Genomic DNA, 21,989 nt, shown 5'->3' on the forward strand with positions numbered 1-21,989 from the left:
CCGGCTGCCTAGCAATTAATACCTATGTATCAAAAAAGTATTAAGTAACCATATTCCCTGTAAAAAAAAAATACTTGCAAAAACCTGCTTATGAGTCCCTCACCCCATGTTAAGAAGTTGTCCAGATAGTGTTATTAATTCTGTTTTATTTAACATAATGACACAAGTATATGTTCCAAAGAAACTGATTCTTTGTAAGTATCCAGAGATAAAATTTGGGTTAATAAATTCATGAAATATATGGTTAGCTTTGTGATGAAATAAAAATAGCACAGTAAAATTAAGATTACATGTTCAAATATTTGAATTTATAAATCTCTCAAGAATTCAGATTTCATGCTTCTACTCCAAATATTTCATTTCTAAGTGAATATAAATAATTCTTAGAAAATAATGTAAATCAACATTTTCTAATAGTTAATCATTAAAATCATTAATATTGTGGCCATTCCATGTAAAGAACTCCAGTACAAAATTTGAAGTTATTTGTCAGAAGTAGAATAAAGTTTATCTTTTTACTGCTAAAAAAAGTCATCTAATGAGTTTGATTATCCTCAACTATTGCTCTATTCTCCAGCACCAGTATATCCACTCTAACTGGGTATGAGAAAGAAAATCAAGATGATATTGTTGACTTTGTACATCCTCAACCTCAGAAGTGGTCACCAGATTCTTAGTCAGGGATAGGGAGAATGGGTATTTTATTGTATGGCTGATATTGACTGAGCTGTGGAAAGCCCAGATTTTCCAAAGTTCTAATGGCAAAACATTGTCGAGTGAGAGAATCATTGGGTAAACCTAATACACATCTCCTGGAATTAGTTTAACCTACACATTGAATCTTAGGTCTTAGCCTGCTTCCCTTCTATAGAGTACAGAGGAAGATTGTTGGAACAGGCCATACTAGTTGAGGAATCAAGGACCAAGATACAAGATGTCTGAGAAGAAAGTACCAGCAACTCTCCACTGTACCCAAGATTCTTGCTGCCCTTGAAGAGCACAGAAGAGAAGCTTAGCAGCTCAGTGACTACTTTCAGAAAATATGCCCAACAGAAACACATGAAATGAGGGCTCCACACACAGTGCTGAAAGGTAGCCCAATATAGGAGACTCTTTTTCCTATTTTCTCATCCTTCCTATCCTCAGTGCCAGACAGAAAGCTAAAAGATAGAAAATACAATCAAATACAGGTAAACGATAGAAAATACAATCAAATTAACTCTCCTATAGGTTGGGCATAGGTTAGAGGTAAAGAATGAACTGCAAGGAGAAGAGAGATCCAAAAGAGCTTGTGTGAAGGCAGAAATTACTGAAAAAAGAAAACATATTTATAGCCTTCTGGATTCCAATTGTTCAATAAACCAGCTGCACATGTACAGAGTAAAGAGAGAAGGGTGAGGAATAGAGAGATAAAAAGGGGAGGAAAGAGAAAAAGAAGAGAAAATAATATCAGAATTATGTATATACTCATTAGAACTACACTACTCAAAATTATGGTATATGGGCTAGTGGCATAAGCATAACCTGAGAACTTTTTAACAGTGTAGAATCTTGGGCTCTGCATATGCAGTTCCATATACCTAACTAGAGGTTCTTATAATTTAGTATATATTAGACTCACATGGAGAATTTGCAAAACCGATTCCTAGGTCTACCCCAGAACTTCTGAGTCAGCATGTCTGGGGTGGACCAAGAGATTCTAAATTTGTATAAATGCCTAGGTTATGCTGATGTTACTGATTCATGGACCACATTTTGAATTACTAACACAGGGAGAAGCTAAAAACTGGTACTTATCTGCTTGTTTGATTTCCCCAATAATTAAAAATTATCTGCACAAGCGGAAGGTGGAGTAGGATTGCCCTTTATTTCCTTCCAACAATCAAGTTCCCCTTTGCATGCAATAAAGAGCTGCTTTTCTTCCTCCCTTATTTTATAGAATTGTTAAAGTGCTCAGGATTGGATATGTAGCTAGATGTAAAAATGAACAAAGTATAGACAAAAACAAACATAATAAAGGGCAGATCCCTTCTTAATTTCTTTTATTATTCTATTCTCTGACTAGACATTCATGCATGTAATGCATTTTCCTCAGCACTTCTCATAAGAATAAGGCACTGAGTGTATTCTCTTAACACCTCTGTTTTCTCCTTCAGGGGATCTAAAGAAAAAAATGTAGCTGAGAAATATCTAATAGAACAGAAAAACCTTACATAAAACCTGCTACATAACTTGCCAAAGTCTCAATTCCATTTGTTTTATGAAAATGGGAAACTTGTATTTTTTTTATCAGGCTAGAAAATGAAAACCCATGGCAAAGCATTGTATTGCACCTCTGTTATGAAAATCTACCATTCACAAAGAAAGCAACTGCCATTTCCTTTTTGTGAGGAAATGATCAAAGACCCTTTGATAAGAAGCTGGGTGAAGTATCTTAGAGAAAAGATAGGAGAAAATTTTGCACAGCCTATCCTCATCCCAGCAGTCTTATCTGAGAGTCTCCCAGGGGATGGCTAAAGCCTTCTTCTCTGCCCTCATCCGGAGAGCTGCAGGAGACACTCAGTTGGCAGCCACTGTCAGACCTATCGCAGCAGCTTCTTCTTCCCCATGACCATTCCCATTAACAATAGGAGAGGGTTTCATCCCTATGCAGTTTGAACTCTCTGAAATAGAGGTCACAAACATCCTAATCAACTGCATAAACCAATAATTAGATGACAATTCTGAATAGCACATATTTACTGAATATCAGATGGAAATCAGAACAAAACTAAGGGGAAATGATGATTCTCTCAACATTTATTTTTTCACGTGCTGCTAAATCACACCTGAGTATTTGACATAGGAGAATTCTTTTTTTTTTATTTAAGTACAAATTAAGACCTTATTTATCTTAGGGTTAATATGTGTTTTCCCCATGAGGTTGTTCTTGTGCTTAGGTCCAGTAAGTATTGCATAAGTGCGTGCTCAGTCAACTTGATAACTTTCCTTCTTGGCCTCCTTCACTTACAAAAATCATTTGTCCCTAAATAGTATGTCCAAGCAGGTTTCTAATCATAGCAGTTTCTATCCCATTTAACTCACAAAATAAAGGCTAAGCTAAAACCCAAGGTTTAGAACTCTTAGGTGAGCTTCAGTAGATTCTCAATAAAGAGTGGTTGAAAAAGTAAAATATCCATGAGGAAATCTTACAGATATTTTTACAGCACAATGCGGTAGTGTCCTTCTTGCCTCACTAAGCCAAGCTTCTATGCTATAAAAGTCTTCAGATGTGTATCTCTAAAAATACATTTATATCTTTAATATGTTTACATTTCTCTGCTTCCTTTTATTTTATCTATAAGTTTACTTAAAAGTGCTATGAATGATAAAGCAACTTTATTTTCTTTTAGATATATATTGCTATTTTGCACCCAGAAACTTGATGTTTTGAAAATGAGACATACATATTGACTTGACTCTTCTTTGATGTCATAACAAATAAAGAAAGCAGACTTTTGAAACATGCTAGGGGTTTTGGAGGGGTTGGGGACTGGGGAACCACAGCTTAATTCTCCCACAGCTGTCACTTTAGCCAAGGTTACTATGATCTTCTGGTTAGTCTACTAACCAAATTGGGTAGCCAGATGCTAACATTTGGGACAGCCTTAGCAGCTAGAATTTGAGGAAAGACATTCTGGGAAAAGAGAAATTCTTAAATTCTGAGCATAAAAATCTCATATAAGTTTGTGGTTGACACCTGAATTGCTTACACACAAGATGAGATCCCATACAGTCCAGGAGAAACAATAGTTCTAAAGGAAGAAAGATCTGACCAGAGGTTTCAATTGCTACTGGCTCGTGGGGAGAGAGAGTTTTATGTTCACTTCATGTCAAGCTAGGGCCTTTGCAATCATCTTGAACTTTCCCATAAGGACCATGTCTTATAATTAAAACCCATATCCTAGAACAAAGAAATTCTTTCTGGGATTAAAAGAAAATAAGAAAGAAAACAAAATACATAGATTGGCTTATATATAGTATAACTTTATATATAGTCATTTCAATAAAATCAAAATGACTTACTAGTAAGAGACTGTTAAAACATAATTCAATACAATTTAGAGGGAAACAAAAAATTCAGTCTGTTCAACACATCACTTAAAATATCCAATACAAAATAAATAGCAACTAGACATAAATATACACAGGAAACTGTAATGCATAGTGTAGAGGAAAACAGGCAACAGATGCAGAAAATGACCCAGGTTTTGGAATTAGCAGAGGAGACTTTAACATAATTATATTAATTCTGTTTCTGACAATGATGAAGCAACTGGAGCTGTCTTGCCCAACTAATGTGACCATCTAAAATAACAAGATAAAGTATTTATTTAAATAAGTTTTTGAAAAAATAATAAAGGAGAATTTCCCCAATCTGGAAAAAGAAATAGACTTCCAGGAAATCCAGGAAGCTCAGAGAGTCCCAAAGAAGTTGGACCCAAGAAGAAACACACCAAGGCACATCATAATTATATTAGCCAAGATTAAAATGAAGGAGAGAATCCTAGAAGCAGAAAGAGATAAGGGGACAGTCACCTACAAAGGAGTTCCCATCAGACTGTCAGTGGATTTCTCAAAAGAGACCTTACAGGCAAGAAGGGGCTAGAAAGAGATATTCCAAGTCATGAAATCCAAAGACCTACAATCAAGATTACTCTATCCAGCAAAACTTTCATTTAGAATGGAAGGACAGATAAAGTGCTTCTCAGATAAGATCACATTCAAGGAGTTCATCATCACGAAGCCCTTATTATATGAAATGTTAAGGGGACTTACCTAAGAAAATGAAGATAAAAAAGATGAACAGTGAAAGGACAGCAAACTCACAGTTATTAACAACCACACCTAAAACAAAAGCAAACTAAGAGGACAGCTAAATCAGGAGCAAAACCATAGAAATGGAGATCACATGGAGGGTTAGCAACAGGGGAGTGGGACAAGGAGAAGGGGGGAGAAGGTACAGAAAATAAGTAGCATAGATGGCAGGTAGAAAATAAAGAGGGGAGGGCAAGAATAGTATGGGAAATATAGAATCTAAAGAACTTGAGACACGTGGTCATAAACTAAAGGGGGGAATGGTGAGAGAGGGGGTGTGCAGAGTGGAGGGGAATGAAGGGGGGAAATAGAACAACTGTAATGGCATAATTAATAAAATATATTTAAAAAATAAAATAAGACAAAATATTTAGGCAAGTATTTTAAAAATATTAGAAAACAGTCATTGCAAAACTGTAAGGCTTGTGAGAAGGAAAAAAGGAGGTAAGATCTACAATCATCCTAGCTTTCTATCTGAAAACATATTTCAGGGTAACACAAATATAGTAGGAAAATTTTACCAAGTTTAAGTGAGAGATCAGAGTTCAGGGAGGATTAGCTGGTTGAATTTCAGAGTAATTAAAGGTGCTAAGTGGAGAAAAGGTCTTGGAAAACTAGTCAAGATTCCCTTTGAGTTGATCATTAAATTATGTGGCATGCATATGTTTGATGAAACTCTGTAAGGCCAAGTAAAGAATGACAGAAAAGGAATCAGCTAAACCATTTCCACAGGTCTGCAAAAAACTGAGTTATAACCAGAGAGGACATTCCTGATGAAAGTACAAAGGACTCTCAGTAAAAACCCCAGAATAATCATGCCCTGGGAGTAGTGGTAAACTAGCCCTGTACTGAAAAATTTCCTAGGCCCACCATAACTAAATTTAAAAAAAAATAGAACTTTAAAGAATCAGGCTGAATGATATATAACTTAACTACCCATCAGAACAAATGCCAGTATTTTTTAAAGAAGATAACAAAATCCATAAATCAATAATGTCATGTTTATAATATGTAATGTTAAATCAAAAATTCCTAGCAATGATGAGAAAAGTGTAAGTCAAAACCAGAGAAAAAGTTGGTCAACAGACAGAAATAGATGCAGATATGACAGAGACATAAAGTTGACATTCTTAAAAGACCTACTAAAAATATGATCAAGAACTAAATGATGGGGAGAGAAGTGGAAGCAAAAACAAACATAAAAGCATAATACAAAATTTTATCATGTAAAATAAAAAAAATAATTAAATGGGTTAATAGAGTCTTGAAAAAACTATCACAGTTAAAAACACATTATAAAAACTATACTTTCAGGGATCATTTCTGTAGTTTGTTACTAGAGAAGTTTCTCTGAAAGCGTAGGACACAGAAACTGCGAGGAAAGGATGGAGTATTCTCTCCGGAGTGTGAACACTTTTGGTGTTGTTTTGGTAATTTCCATTTGCTGTTGATAATTGTTTTTCTCTCTCCTTGTGGAGAATAAGAGGGAGAGAACACTGTCTGAGTGTTTTTTTAAAGACACACTAATAGAAGTTATAAAAACTGAAATATAAGGACAAATACCAACACAAAGTGGACAGAGCCATAATGACCCATGTAGTAATAGAAAGATGTCCAACACATTTATAATCAAAATCCTGAAAAGAGAGGAACAAGAATAAAGATCTAATACTAAAAATTTTCCAAAATTGATAGAAAGTATAGCCTATTCATTCAAAACTATCAGTGAACTCTAAGCAGAAGAAACACCCACACATACAAAAATAACACATAAAGTCATGTCATAATCAAATTTCTGAAAGCCGGTAATAAAGAGAAAGTTTTAAAAGCATCTTGCAGCACATTACACAGAAAACTGTCAAGTGGGAATACTAGAGTCAACAGAGAAAAGAAAAGAAGAACATTAAAATTTAAAAAAATAAGGTTTTGTTTAGGAAAACAAAGCTGAGAGAATTTATCCAAATGGGCTGAATCAAAAGATTAAAGAACATTCTAAGATTTAAGAAAATATATGCCAAATGAAATTTTGAATTTACACAGACACTCTACATTCTTTGATTGTTTTCTCCCTCCATCTCCAACCTCTTTTTTCATCGTCATTTCTTTTTTCTCTGATTTTGACTCTCTGGCTCTCCTGTTGAAAGGAATTACTTGTTTTTACTTCAAGCCTACCAGGAAGATTCAGGATAATCTTTCCACCTCAACAACTGTAACCTCATTATGTCTTCAAAATACTGGTTGTCCTGTTAGGCAACATCTTTACAAGTCTGGGGATTATTACATAGACATCATTGAAAGGCCATCTTTCCATCTATAATAGAGTATAAAATACAAATGTATCTTAGTCTCTCATTAAGGTAAACTATTATCAATACTATAGTTCAGTATTCCAAATCCTGAATATTTCCTCAAAATAAATTAAAAATATATATTTTATAAAGAGTTTTGCTTAAAAATATGAATAAAATGTTTATTTATGATAGGCCCACACTGGAAAGAGCACAAATGTTCATTAATAATAGGTGAGTACAAAAGTATATTGTCTTAAATTTGTAATACAACACAATACTCATAAATAAAGTAGAATGAACTATTAATATATAAACAACATGGATAAGTCTTCGTGTTGTAGCCTTTCAAGGCCAGGCAGTTTCACTCGGGATTCAAGCAGTCAGAAGAATATACACAGAGCCATAGGAATGCCTGACATGCCTTTATTTAAGGTTGGGGCAATCAACCCATGTCATGCTGCAGGAATCCCCGACTCCCTTACATACCAAATGCACACGAAGCCAGCTGGTTTCCAGGATATTATATAACAAAGCATGATTTTGTGCATGTGGACCCACTCAAAGCTATGGTAATACAATTTATCAGATCCAGGCTGTAAGAATCCTGCTTATCTTACTTGTCCAGACATCTAAGTGAGGGAGCCTGACTGACTCCATTTACCCAACAATCCACCCCTTCAGGGTTCTTTGCCATACAATCTAGTTGAGGGTGTCATAATTAAAAAAGGGAATGAAGAAGGTGGGATGGAGTAAGAAAGGAAGTGTACAGTATTAGGTTTAAACAGAAATTAAAAAATAAAATAAACTGAGAGAAAGAAAAAGAAATAATAAAAAATAAGAACCAAATTGGAGAGAAAGCCCCTCCACAGCACTATCAACAACAAATTAGTTAAATTAACATAGGTGGGATGGAAATAAGAGGGAAAAAGAAAGAAATAAACACTTGAGAAATATCCAGAGGAAAGGAAGTGATTTTGAGGTGATGGAGGGAAAGGAAGTTAAGAGTTCAGAATGAGAATAAGGCTAAGACAGAGAACAGTTAAAATCTGAGGTGAAAAGAAAAAGGAAAAAAAAAGAAGAAAAAGAGCAGGATGAAAGAGAGGAGGAAAGAAAGAAACAGGCCAAGATAGGCCAGAATTAAAATTTGAGATGTAAAAAAGAGTAGAAGAGGGCAACAGTAAAATTTGAGATTTGAAATACAAAATTAGTGAAAATCTAGAGATAAAATTGAAAAAATGCAACAACAACTACCCTGTCCACAACTGATGAGCTAAGATTGCTAAAGGTGGAGACAGGACGCAGGTATTTAAAGAGTGGGAAAAAGAATGACCACTGACAAGAACATTGGTTTGGAGAGGCTAGATGGGGGAGAAATAGTAAGAATGAGGAATGGAAACAAGTTGTAGCAAGAGAGAAGACAAACTTTAAAATGGAAATAATAAGAAGGAAAGAAAAGGTAAAATGGGGTAAGAGAAGGGAGGGGCAAAATATGTGAATTGAAATAAACTGTAGTATAAAAAAAATCTAGTGACTTAATATGCACCAACTTGAAGGATAACAAATGAATGTTAAGCTATGCAGGTAAGAAAATTATCACAAATCATGGAGAAGACCACAGTGGATTTCATCTCAGTAGCATCTAGTACTTAACACTGTTTTTTCTTTCTGGGTACCACCTCTGGTGATGTCCGATGGTGCCCCAGTCTGACCTCAGACAGCCTATTGGAGACTATCAGGGATCTACTGTCTGTGGCTGACTCCTTCAGTTGTTAATCTAGTCACTCTGCAATCAGCAGTCAGGCTTAAGCACCCAAGGGTGGGGCAGGGTCCTTCCTGGGTTTGGGGCTATTGTTTCCCTTCAGGCTGCTGCTGCTCAGAGAGGGGAGTGGACTGCCTAAGCACAATGGCTGTAGCAATATGGTGGATGACTCAGCATGGCAATCCTGGCAGTTACTCTTTCAGTTCTCTCCCCAAAGCATCTGTCCTCAGTCTCTCCTCAAGCATCTCTAGTCCCTTCTGCCCCGACCCCCTTCGCCAGAGCCCAGGGTAAGTGGCTGCAAGTGAAAATGTATGTGTTGGGCCTTTAAACAGCTGTTTGCATCCCCAGCCACCAAACTCTGGCAGAGAGCCACCCTGCTCCTTTTTGCAGCTGGATATTATCTGGGTACTTTTGGGGCTCTGGTGCTCTAGGCTGGGAATCCCAGCTTAGGGTTTAGACCCCCCAGTTCTAAGGGGGATCCAACCACCTGATTAAACATCCCTCCATCATATCAGCTGCTGTCTGTGGGCACCCAGCCATCCCTCTCATGTCTCCACTGCACTCCCTACCAGTCATGTTGTGCTGACGCAGAGTCTTCTCTCTGTCCCTGCTTGTAAGACTTCTCTCTTGCTATTGTTCAGTTGTTTGTCCCAGGTGATTTCTGCACAATTTAGTTGTGATTCCAGATCAGTCCTGGGAGGAAGTTAGTGTGACTGCCACTCACTCCTCTGCCACCTTGGATCTCTCTTACTGGGAAGCTCTTAATAAATGCTTTTAGTATATAAAATAAACCCTTTTCATAATAATCATTAATTCTTGCAGCATATTATTCTGGCAGTATCATTTTTTTCTTATATATAGAACTTCCCAGTGAAAGCATATGGGCCGGGTACTTTCTTTTTTGAAGGAATTAGCCCACTTCATCTTAATGAAATTCATGGGCATGGACTTTTAAATAATATTCCTTTATTTTTCTTTGAATGTCCATATAATTAATAGTAATTGTCCTTCTTTCTTTTCTGATAGTACTAACTTAACATCTTCTCTCCTAGGTCACCCTGGCTAGAGGTTTATCAATTTTACTGACTTTTTTTGTAGAACAGTCTATTGTTTTGTTGATTTTCTCTATTAATTTCCTGTTATAAGTTTCATTGATTTCTGCTCCATTTTTTACCATTCCTTATCTTCTGTTTGTTTTGTGTTTATTCTGTACTTCTTTCTCTAATGCTTTTGGGTGGAAGCTTAAAATAAATGATTAATTTTACATCTTTTTTGTTTGCTAACATGTACAGTCAGGGCATTAAATTTCTTCTAAGCACTACTGTGGTTGGGACATATAAATTTTGATAGTTTTCATCAAAAATATTTTAATATATTTTTTCTTTTGAGCCATATGTCATTTTATAATGGGTTGTTCAATCTTTAAATATTTTGGAATTTTACAGCTATCTTGTTAAATTTCTAGTTTAATTCTATTGGGGCCCGAGAACATAATTTATGTGATTTCTATAATTTTAAACTTGTTTAGGTCTGCTTTATGACCCAGAATGTGGTCTATTTTGGTGAATACTCCATGTAATCTTGAGAAGAATGTATATTCTGCAGTTGTTGGGTGAAGTACTCTATAAATGCCAGTTAAAACTAGTTGACTGACAATCACATCACAGAAGAGGGATATTTGCAAATGAAAAGGCAAAAGTGGTTGGACAGGTTACACTGATCCTTGGAAGGTTTAGTGTGGATTTTAGGATGGTACTTTGCAGTAAATATTTCCCACAAATCTGGGTGAGGGAGTTTTTAGCAAAAAGCAAGACTCAAAGAGGCCTGGGTACATTGCAGGCCTGATTCCCCATGGGAGAACCTATCCATGGGTGTGGGTCCTATGCATCTCTGAGTGGGAGCTGGGCCCATGCCATGCAGAACGGTCTCCTACAGTTGGGGATGAGGGGACTATGGCAGTGGGAAGAGAGGTGAAGCCCTGCTGTAAGGTATTGGGGCCTGGAGGCTGAGGGAGGTCGGAGACCCTGCTGGAGCAAAGGCCGTATTCACTGTGGTCCTGGGCACTCAGAGGGCAGTTGCTAAGCTCTGCAGCTGAGCCAGGTATCAGCATCGTTGGAACAGGGCCATGTTTCTGCAGCCTCCCTGGGGCCAGCGGTAGACCTCTGGGGTTGTGGGAGAATGTTGCATCTGGAGGTGAAGGCTATCTTACGGGGCTCCTCTGAGAACTTGGGGGACCCCTCAACCATCCTTCATGGCTGTCATGACAGGACAACCATCCCAGGACAGCCATGGCTACTCCCATTTTCCCATCTCTGACATGAGCAAGGAGAGCCCTGACTGGCAGAAACTTGAGGAACCCAAGGTCCAACACTTCTCTTGGCCTGGCTGACCCAAGCAGCTTGAAAGTAGATGGCAAGAAATTGGGAGTTTTCCCCCGTGGCTCTAGGAAGGTGAGTCTAGGTAGGGCTGACTGAGTGTGGGATGGGGGACCCCTGGAAACTCTGAAACCACATTGGCTGCCTGCCCATCAAAGGGGGCCCACCTGGGCTGGCCGTCCTGACCACAGCCTGCTGTGCTCAGGGTCCAGAATGATGCTCTCTTTTGTCCCCGGTAGCCTCCTCAGTTTTGATCACCATATTCAGGCAGGGTGGAGTTTTGTATTGAAGACACCCTGGGACTGGTGCCCCCTCACTAGGAAGCACAGCGTTTGCAGGCCAGGGGAGCCAGACCCCTCCCACCCATGGCTTCCAATCAGCAAAAGATCATCAGATGAATGTGGCCTGCCAGGACCCCAAACTCAGGGTCTGTTTTCTAATGCCAGGAGCAGATAGGGAGCCAGGCAGAGCTTGACAGCCTTCTACACAGGATTTTTTCTGAGCAGTTAGCCCCCTTCCCCACTCTGTCCATCTGCTGGAGTAGGGTTAATTCTCACCACGAAGGGATCCTCTGCAGGGCCCTGGTCCAGGCACAGGCCAAAAACGAAGGAAGGACTGGCTCCAGCATCCCCAAGACCAGCATGGCACACTGGAGGGTGGGAGGACTGGTTGGCTCTGGGGCTGCCTCCCAGCTGCTCCCCATGTACTGTTGAGTCAGGGGAAGAAACATCACCTGATCCTGCTTCCAGAAAAATGACTAATTCTCCTACTCCTGCACCTGACCCCCCAATATTTTCTGTCTATTATTTCTCTCCACACACAGCAGTCCTCCTAATCACATGTGGGTCACTTGGTCCACATGAGACCACACACAGCTCTGCACATCTGGTCCCTCCCCATTCTTGATGGGGTAAATGGGCACATTTGGGCCTGAGTTACTACCAGAGACCCACAGACACTCGTGCTTTGGGGTCAACAAGGCCTTCAGTTTCCCACTCAGTGACTAGGAGTCACTGATGAGAATGCCTGTAAAGCCAGCAGTATGAGGTCCAGACTCCTGCAGCCTGGGGGAGGGAGCCGGGCAGCCCGAAGGACACATACTGTCCTTTCAGGGCCACAGATGTGGACAGCTGCTGTGAACATCTCCCCAGACCACACCCACCTTTTTGGGTTTGGAAACTCCTCTGGGAAACATCTGGGGCTCCAAATAGCCCCAGTCCTGAAGCCCCTGTCCTCTATTTGTGACCTGAGGGCACCGGCATCTCAGACAGAATGGACCAAGGACAGAGCTGTGCCATATCTACACAAGAAACCCATGACCCAGCTACTTGGGTCCTTGTCCCCTAGAGCTCCTCAGTCCCCAGCCCAGGGCAAAGAAAAGACTGGGTTCTCGGAGGCTCAGCCAAGGCCCCAGGGCTACAGGGCAACAGAGGAACCTGGGGAAGAAGCTTGTGGGGAGGGTTTATGATTGGCTAGTCTCCTCACTCTCCATCTTAGGAACCTGCCCTTTTAAGAGATGCTTGTGACCTACAAGTGGGACAGTCGGAGCCATGTCATATCCAACTTCCCTTCCCAAGTGCTACTTGGGGGCAATGTTGGATGAGCTCTCAAAAAAGATTGGGCCCTTCTGCCAACAGTTGAAGTCGTTGTATAACCGACACCTGGAAGAGATGCAGGCGGAGTCAGTGTTCCAATGAACACGTGATTGGAACTGTAGGCTTTATTTCTTCCAACTCAGAAGGATGTCCTGCAATTCCCTGAGGGAAATGAAAAGGAGGCAAGGTCATGAGACCTCAGGGAGAGCTCCAGGCTGCCCCAGGGCTGAGGAGGGAGGGGTGGTATGAGGGTCCAGAGGTCCCTGGAACCCCACTGCTAAGGGTCACAGAGACCTCCATATTGCTCAGAGCTGGTAGAATGAAGCCTAAATGGGTCAACAATCTCCCCTGACTCTCCCCCTCACTCCAGGCTCCCAGCACCAGTCAGCCTGCCCTTGTCTTTCCTCCAAGTGGTAGAAAATAGTTGTTAAAACCATTTCACAGAAGCAGGGGCAGAAGGCCAGGGTATGTGGGCCTGGCTCAATTATTTTTTGGTAACCTGCTTACAGAAAGATACTTTTGATTGTTCTTAATGTATTTCATAATGAATAAATGGTATATAATGTTCTTTTGTAAAGAAAATTGATTCCATATGAAGCTCATCCTGACAGCTTCACTTCCTCAAGCAGCAGTTCAGAAGGCCCTGGCCTGAGCTTTTACATGACCCACCGAACTGTCAGTATGAGGATGACAAACCAAACTTTAGAGCACTCACACATGTTGCCCCCCTTGGTGCATTTTTTCTATTCTATTTGTGTTCCAACAGCATTTGTGCTGCATATTTTACAGACTTTGACAAATTATCAGTAATGTTCTTCTAGATGAGACCTGTGTCACGTGATTGTTCTTTCTGAATCAGCCAGGGCAAGGCTTTTTTCAGTGGCTTCCATTTTGACCCAGAATCCACAAAACAGATAGTTGCTAATTATTATATACTATATTTTTATGTAATGTTAAGTCATAAGGCCCAAACTAAACTCCAGGCCAACTTATTCAAGGAAACCAATTTAAACTTTGTTAAATTTGTGTTTAATTTGTTAACACGTGTTTTAAAATGTGTCAATAAACTTAGGAGACTGGGGAGACCAAGGGAAGGAAGGCTGGGGCACCATTTTTTTGGCAAAGGAGATCCAGCTCAGTGTGGACTCAAGAGTTGCCACGTCTGATCCTTCACATGGAAGCTAAGAGGAATCATCATAAATACGGTCTCCTTGCCACATGGCCTCCAGCCAGACCACAATAAGACCCTGAATTTGCCAACACTTATTTTGTGTTTGATTACAACCACCCTAGTGTGTTGGAAGTGGGCAAAGTATCCCCTTTTGGTCACAAACCTGAGATGTCCTGTCATCTGCTCTGATGTTGCCCTTTGGTCTCATGAGGCCACCTAAGGCTTCCATTCTCCTGTAAGTCAGGTGAGCCTGTGTTTCTTCACAGCTAAGTTGGCAATCCAGGGACTCACAGGTTTAGGAGAGGAATCCTTGTGCACACTAAGCATGAAGTGAGCTGAGTATTTGCAAAACAAATGAACAAAGGAAGCAACAAACAAAAAAACCTCAAAGAAACTGACCTTTCTGTCATACAGCCCACTCACAATGTACTTGGATACAGAGAAACAGAGGTGACATTAACTTGGGGGAAGGCTGTGAAATACTTGAGACAGGTGACCTTTAGGACTTTTTAAAGCTAGATTATGTGTGTGGTGAGGGTGACCTGGCCCAGGCCTGGGGCATCTAGGCCTCCTGAGAAAACCACATCAGTGGGGGAATCACCCTTTCCAGAGCAGCCCCACCAGCGAAAATTTCCAGCCAACACCAGTTGTTAGGGTCTTATCAGCATAGGGACCAAATCTTGGGTCTGGGGACCCCAATGTTAGAGCCTGAGAGCAGCAAGGGTGAGAATGACCACACCTTGTACCTGAAAGACACTGAGAGTAAATGCCAGTTTCCATGAAGAGCAAGAATCAAATCAGATTCCTTCTCCATCCCTCGGCTTCAAACCCTGCCCCCCCCAAACTCCCAGAAAAATTAAGGTACTGACCATGGAGCTTATGTGGGGAGGTCTGAGGTAATTTTCCTTATGCTGGTAGATGATTTTAATTATGGTTATCCTTGACTCTTGGCAGCTGAGCAGAGGTTAATAGCATTAATTCAATAATCTAGGTTTTCTCTCTTGTTAGCCTCATGACAAGTAAGGCACCTTCAAAGTTTGAAAGTGGAAAATTTCACCTGGTGGATCAGGGAAGGCCAAACAGATGAGGGGGTGTTTTGGGGGGACCTGTCTTAAAGGATGGATGGCACTGAGATGGAGGAGAACGGGCAGGGAGGTAAAGGCGTGTGTCCCACAGGCACCTGTGGGCGGCTGAGCCAGGAAACCAAAGGTGAGTGTCCCTGAGTAGAATGGACTTCTGGGATGAAACTGTAAATCTGAGTGTATCCATAATTTATGTCACAAGTCTACTGGCCAAACTTTGAAAGTTTGAGGTTTTGGAACAGAGATCATTATTTCTTGGTCCTGTTAATTGTGAGATTTCTCCCATAGTTACTCTGTCGAACATTTGCCAGAGCAAGTTTTCTACTGAGGCCAGTGGATGTTTTTCTCTGAGGCAGGAGCAGAAGGTTCTGGGGGCCCTCAGTCTCCCCAGGAGATAAATATCACCACATTTATCCCCATCCCCCAAAGCGTCTCAGTTTGGACAGTGCATTATAATTGTCACTCTAATTATCATGATTACTTATTTTTAAAATTGTAGTAAAATGTACCATTTTAACAGGGTGTACGGTTTGATGACATTAAATATATCCTCACTGTTGTGCCACCGTCACCACCATCTGTCTCCAGAACTCTCTCCATCTTGCGAGACTGAACCTCTGTGCTCACTGGGTATCAGCGCCCTACCCCACCGCCAGCTCCTGGCAACCCCCACTCTACTCCCTGTCTCCCTCTGCTCTGGGTCTCTCACGAGTCTGTGATCAGTCACACGGCCTTTGTCTTTTTCTTACTGACCTTTTTCATTTAGCATAATGTTTTTCAGATTCATTCATATTATAGCACATGCCAGTTTCCTTCCCGTTTAAAGCAGGGTGATATTTTACTGTGTATGTGTATAAATTCCATGTTTATTCATCCACCTGTAGATGGACACTCAGTTGTTCCCATCTGTTGTGAACATGTGTCATGTCTCTGCTTTCAGTTCCTTTCAGTTCAGGAAGTGGAATTGCTGGGCCATGTGATCGTTCTCTCTTTAATTCTTTAAGGAACTTCCATACTGTCTCTGTCAGTGGCTACATCATTTCACATTCCCATCACAGGAGCATAAGAGCTCCAATTTCTCCACATGCTCTCCAGTACTTGCTTTAAATAATAATAATAGTCATCTTCATGGGTTTGAAGTGGAATCTCACTGTGGTTTTGACTGTATTTCCTTGAGTATGACATTGAACATCTTTTGAAATGCTTAATGTCCATTTGTATCTCTTTGGAGAAATGTTTATTCAAGTCCTTTGCCTGTTTTTTAATCAGATTGTTTATTTTGTTTTTATTTTTTGTTTTAAGAGTTCTCCATGTATTCTGGATATTAATCCCTTATGAAATATGTCATGAATTTTGTTTTACATGATTCTGGAACTTTTGTTCTTTATAAAATTCTGAGATATATAGAATCCCCAAATTGGGTTTTACTGAAATGACTCCATCTGAATCATAATTGAATTATATCACTGAAAATTAGAGGCCATCTGTCTTTCAGCCTTTCAAGGCCAGGGAGGTTCACTTGGGCTTTGGGCTGATGGAAGAATATACAAGAAGCCATGGGAAGACCTCACATGCTTTTATTAAAAGATGGGGCAATCCTCATACACCACAAGCCAAGTGCCAAAGAGTGGGAAGCCCCAAGTCCCTTATATAATAAATGTACACAAAGCCAGCAAGGTGCCAAAACATTGTATAACACAGTGTGATTCTGAGAATGTGGGCCCACTCAAGGCTATGGGAACACAGTTTATCAGACTCTGTCTCAAAGCTGTGGAAAAACTGCTGATCTTATTTGCCCAGGCAAATAAGGGGAGGGAGTCTGACTGACTCTGTTTACCCTACAATCCACCCCTTCAGGGTTCTTCACTGTACAATCTATGTAAAGAAGATTCCTTGGTGAGGAGGGAAGAGCCCTGAACCCACATACCACAAGAGCAGCATAGACTACAGCACCAAAACAGAAATGAGCACTGCCACCCAAGATGTCAAGGACCCATGGCCATTTAGTACTTAGGAATGCCTACCATTCCTGCAGGGGACCACATGTCAGGTGTTCGATAGCGCAGGTCTTGTAAAGCTTGGCTGACACTGTGATGGACACCTGGATTGTATACACAGCACTCAGCTCCTACTAGGGCATACACCTCACTTGGGATGCAGTAAGCATATCTAAAGCCATATGATTTTACAAGGCTACTTTTCTCAATTAATGTACTTCCTCAGTTAAGAGGCTTAAACAGTCATGTGTTGTACTCAACACACAAGAAATATGCAAAGCTAAAGTAGTTATCTTGAGTGTCAGTGACTATAGAAGCAGTTTGAGAAGAAAAAATATCTAATGGTAATACCACCAGGGAGTACACTTACTCTGAGTGTTGTGCCTTAAATGCCTCCCAGTTGGTTGGCTTGAGTACAAGAGTTTTCTGGACTCCAGCAGGCAGTAGCACCATCCCCAGGTACAATGGCTGATCCATTTCCAGGCAGGTAATACCACCTGTCCCAGTGGGAACCTCAACAAAGCATCAGTCTGTGCCTTTCGGACATGCTTTAAAGTACAAGTCTGACACTGATCTTTTGGAGTCCAGCCCATCTAGGCTTGTCTTTTGAGGTTTTCAATGCAAGGGGAGCTGGTCCAGCCCACTCCATAGCCTCAAGCAGTGAGCCACCCTGAGCCATCCCATATGGAGTAGCTAACCAATGGCTTGTGCTGGTCATACTGCTCTTCACCCCCAGGTAAATCTCAGTCCAGGTTGCATTTCATAAAGGATGTGCACTGTTCCACTGATTCTGAAGCCAAGTCTAATTTGAGACAGAAGCCAGAGAAATGCACCATGGGAGGCCAGCAGCTGTGCTCATAGGGATTCCGATGCAGACCCAGCACATTGGTTAGCCACTAAGGCATAGGTATATACCCAGGCCACAGAGGTGTTACATTGCACCCTAAGGGTGAAAAGAACAGTTATAGGCACCAACAATGGCATAGCATTACCCTCGAGGAATATACAAGCAAGTTTCTGGTCAGCTGATAAGACAGTGGCCAGTAGTTGGGGGACCTTCCTTGTCATGAAGACCATTCTTTTCCAACCTCAACTGGGGGCTCAGCATCTATTTGTAGCAACAGGGGAGAACTCACAATGGGCCACAGAGAAATCACAAAGGTGCCACGGAGAATCATTTCATGGTCTGCTGACCCTGGGTATGTCGCCTTTAAGACTGGGTGCCATGTTCCAATCTCCCTGGGCATTATTTGCAAGTTTCTCTCCCCAAGGGGCAAGACCCACCCAATGCATGTGGGAGGCTTTTATTTCCTAAGGCCACATCTAAGTGGCTGTTTGCCCTCAAACCCAGGCCCTGGGGGGGTGGGCAAGAGAATATTCCCCTGTTTTCCCATGTCTGGTTTATGTAAAGCATCTTAGTCTGTACCTTCAGCTGAACTGGAGCAGCAGTTTGGTGGAGCAGTGCTTCCACCAGGGCTGGGACTTACCTCTGACTCCTCTCATTTAGAGTCCAGAGGAGAGTTCACAGCACTTTGTCCAACTTTCCATCTTAGGAGTAACAAGTGTGGTGCACAAGTCCTGCTTTAAGAGACCATTGTAGTGTTCAATCTTTCTGTCAGCTTCGGGTGATAGGCCACATGGATCTTGTAGTCAATATGTGGGTCTTGGGCCCATTGTTACACTAATGCCCCAGTAAAATGTGTCCTCTGATCACTTCCAATGATCAAGGATCACACATAAGCAGCACATAAATGCTCCAGTGCAACAGTTACCACTCTGATCCCAGTGCCTTGTGAGGTAAGCAGCTAAATGTCCAGTAGCTGTGTCTACACATGCGATTGCACACTTATACCCCTCTGAAGTAGGTAGGGGCCTGATGATATCAACCTGCAACCAGGTCAGCAGTACCCGTCCCCACACCACCTGTCCTATAGTTCCCACAGGTCTCAGGGGATGCTGTCACAAACAGACAACACAGGTGTCACAAGCTTCCTATACCTCTACTAAGGTGATAGGGAACCCCCATGTTTTTGTAGTTGACCCCATAGTCTTCTGTCCAACATCTAAGACTTGATGGTGTAGCTACAAGGCTACTTTTTTTTTCCTGATGGGCTGTCAAGCACTGTCTCCAACCATTGCATCTTGGCTAGAGTTTCAGCCTCGTCATTCCCAGAGGAAGCAAGGAGAGCATGTCTGGTCACGTGAAATACAGTGATTTGTTTCTGGTGGCCTAATTCCTACAGGCCTTGCCACAAACCCTGGCCACATAATGGCCTATGCATAACCATCTATTTATTTGCATGCCACTTTTTGGGATTATGGATACGCTCTATACTTTGACAAGCATGATGCTTATGTGGGTATTTACATTTGTCAAAGCTCATTAAACTGCGCACTTAAAATTGTTACAATTCATTGCATGAAAATAAAAATAATAAACTGTTCCTACCCACATGCTTAGAGTTCTCAAGACAAAACATTTCAATGGTGTTCATAGAAGATTATAAAGGAATCTGCTTATGATACAAAACAACCAAATAAAGGACCAAGGATATTAATGATATATTAAAATTTAATTTATACCTATATTTTTAAAAAGTTAAAGATTTTATTTATTTATTTTTAGACAGAGGGGAAGGGAGCAAAAAAAGAGAGGGAGAAAAATATCAATGTGTGATTGCCTCTCACACACCCCCTACTGGGGACCTGGCCTACAACCTCGGCATATGTCCTTACTGGGAATCAAACTGGCAACCCTTTGGTTTGCAGGCCGGTGATCAACCCACTGAGGTACACCAGCCAAGGCTATATCTACTTTTATGTATCTGACTGAATTTTAAATTTTTCCAGACATCTTTGGGGCACTGGTAAGGAGGAATACATTCTGCCTGCGCCAGCTGCCTCAGGAGAATGGCTAGGGTAGTGTGTGTATTGCCCACGTGAGAAGAGAGAAAAGCTTTTCTGGCTGTGAGGCTGAAACAGACTGCTCAGGCAGGCCTTCCACCAGTTCTATTTGGACCCTCCTCCCTGCTTCCAGGGACTCTTGTGATGGCCTCATAAGTCTACATAGGTTCCTACAAGAGTCAGGAACCTGAATGCCCTTCTGATCACAAACCCACACTTTCTGCCCCTCTGCTGTACAACGTTGTTTTACACTAAATCGATTTTCTCACTAACAGGTGGAATACTTTTATCCTTTTTATGTTTTTTACTTTCAATTTGTAGACTTTACCCAATTTAAACTTAAAACCAATTAGTAACCCAATGACTGTTTTTAAAATTTTTTTAAATAATTTTTATATCAAGTTAATTTGACATGTGTTTCTTCGATTTTTTTTCTGTTTTCAGTTTAAATAAGCTAATCATAGGAAGACAAATACCATATGATTTTACTCATATGTGGAATCTAAGGAACAAACTGAACTAACAAGCAAAACAGGGACAGACTCATAGACAGAAAACAGATGACAGCTAATGATGAGGGGTGGGTAGGGGTTGGAGGAGTTAACCAAGAAAGAAAAAGGACTCATGGACATGGGCAACAGGGTGGCGATTGCTGGGGGGAGGAGGTAAAATAATTAAATGGTAATAAAAAAATGTGATGAAGATTATTTAAAAATTAAAAAAAAGAAAAAGTGCTAATTGCCGGTTTGCTTAATTTTTCCTTCATTTTAATGTTTCTTCTTACTTTCATTAACTACTACCTGGTTTTTAGAGCCACAGAATATTTTTCTCTTTAAATGATAAAATAATACATTTTTCTTATAGTAAAATTATAAATTCAAAGATTCAAAATTATTTATTTTTATTCAATGTATATTATTGAGTAGGTATTGTGTGTATTTTTCTACATGGTAAGCCATATTCCTTGACCAGACATATAATTAGTAACTTTGAAGGGACTTGGCTTTTGTTTCCTTTCTGTTATTAGTCATTTGTGTCTTCCCCTTTATTCTTGATTAGCTTGACAAGAGGTTTATCAATTTGTTTATATTTTCAAGGAAACAACTTTTGGTTTAATCAATTTTGTATCTTGATTTCTGTTTTCAAATTTATTGATTTCTGCTCTAAATTTAAAAAGAATTTTATATTTTTTCTTCAACTCTTTTAAAAATATTTTAAAGATTTCATTTACTTATTTTTAGACAGAGGGGAAAAGAGAGAGAAAGAGAGGAAGAGAGGAAGAGAAACATCAATGTGTGGTTGACTCTCACACATCCCCACTGGGAACCTGGTCTGCAACCCAGGCTTATGCTCTGACTGGGAGTCAAACCAACAACTCTTTGGTTCCTAGGGTGGTGCTCAATCTACTGAGCCACCCCAGCCAGAGCTGATTTCTCCTCTAATTTTTATTTCTTTTCTTCTACTTACTTTGGATTTAATTTGCTATTCTTTTTCTAGTTTTCTAATTTAAGTTATTGGTAATTTAGATTATTGATTTTATATATTTTCAACTTCTAATCTATGCATTTACTAAAAATACATTCATCATAAATTTTTCCTTAAGCAACATTTTTGCAGAATCTCAAAAAATTAAAGTTGTATTTTATTTTCATTTAATTCAAAATATTTAAAAAATTCTCTTAAAAACTTCTTCACACATGCTATATGGAAGTATATCACTAACTCTCAAAATATGTGGGTATTTCCATCTATTTTTCTGTTACTGATTTCTAGTTTAATTCCATTGTGGTAGGAGAAGATACTTTTTATGACTTCTATTCATTTAAATGTATTAAGGTATTTTTTTATGTCCAAGAATGTCATCTATCCTGATAAATGATTCAGATAAGCTGGTGGAGAATATATATTTTGCTGATATTTTGTGAAGTACCCTATAAAAGTCAATTATATCCAGTTGA

At 40.1% G+C, this 21,989-nt stretch overlaps 1 non-coding gene across 1 annotated transcript; it reads left to right on the top strand.

The window, feature by feature from the left end:
* Positions 1 to 6,155: 6,155 nt before the first annotated feature.
* LOC119047661 (small nucleolar RNA U3) lies at positions 6,156 to 6,365 on the top strand. The gene has a single exon (XR_005082189.2). It is a non-coding gene; the product is annotated as a small nucleolar RNA U3 (small nucleolar RNA).
* Positions 6,366 to 21,989: the final 15,624 nt, after the last annotated feature.

This window comes from Artibeus jamaicensis, unplaced genomic scaffold, assembly GCF_021234435.1.
Source record: "Artibeus jamaicensis isolate MK-2021 breed Jamaican fruit bat unplaced genomic scaffold, CSHL_Jam_final contig_935, whole genome shotgun sequence".
NCBI lineage: Eukaryota > Metazoa > Chordata > Mammalia > Chiroptera > Phyllostomidae > Artibeus > Artibeus jamaicensis.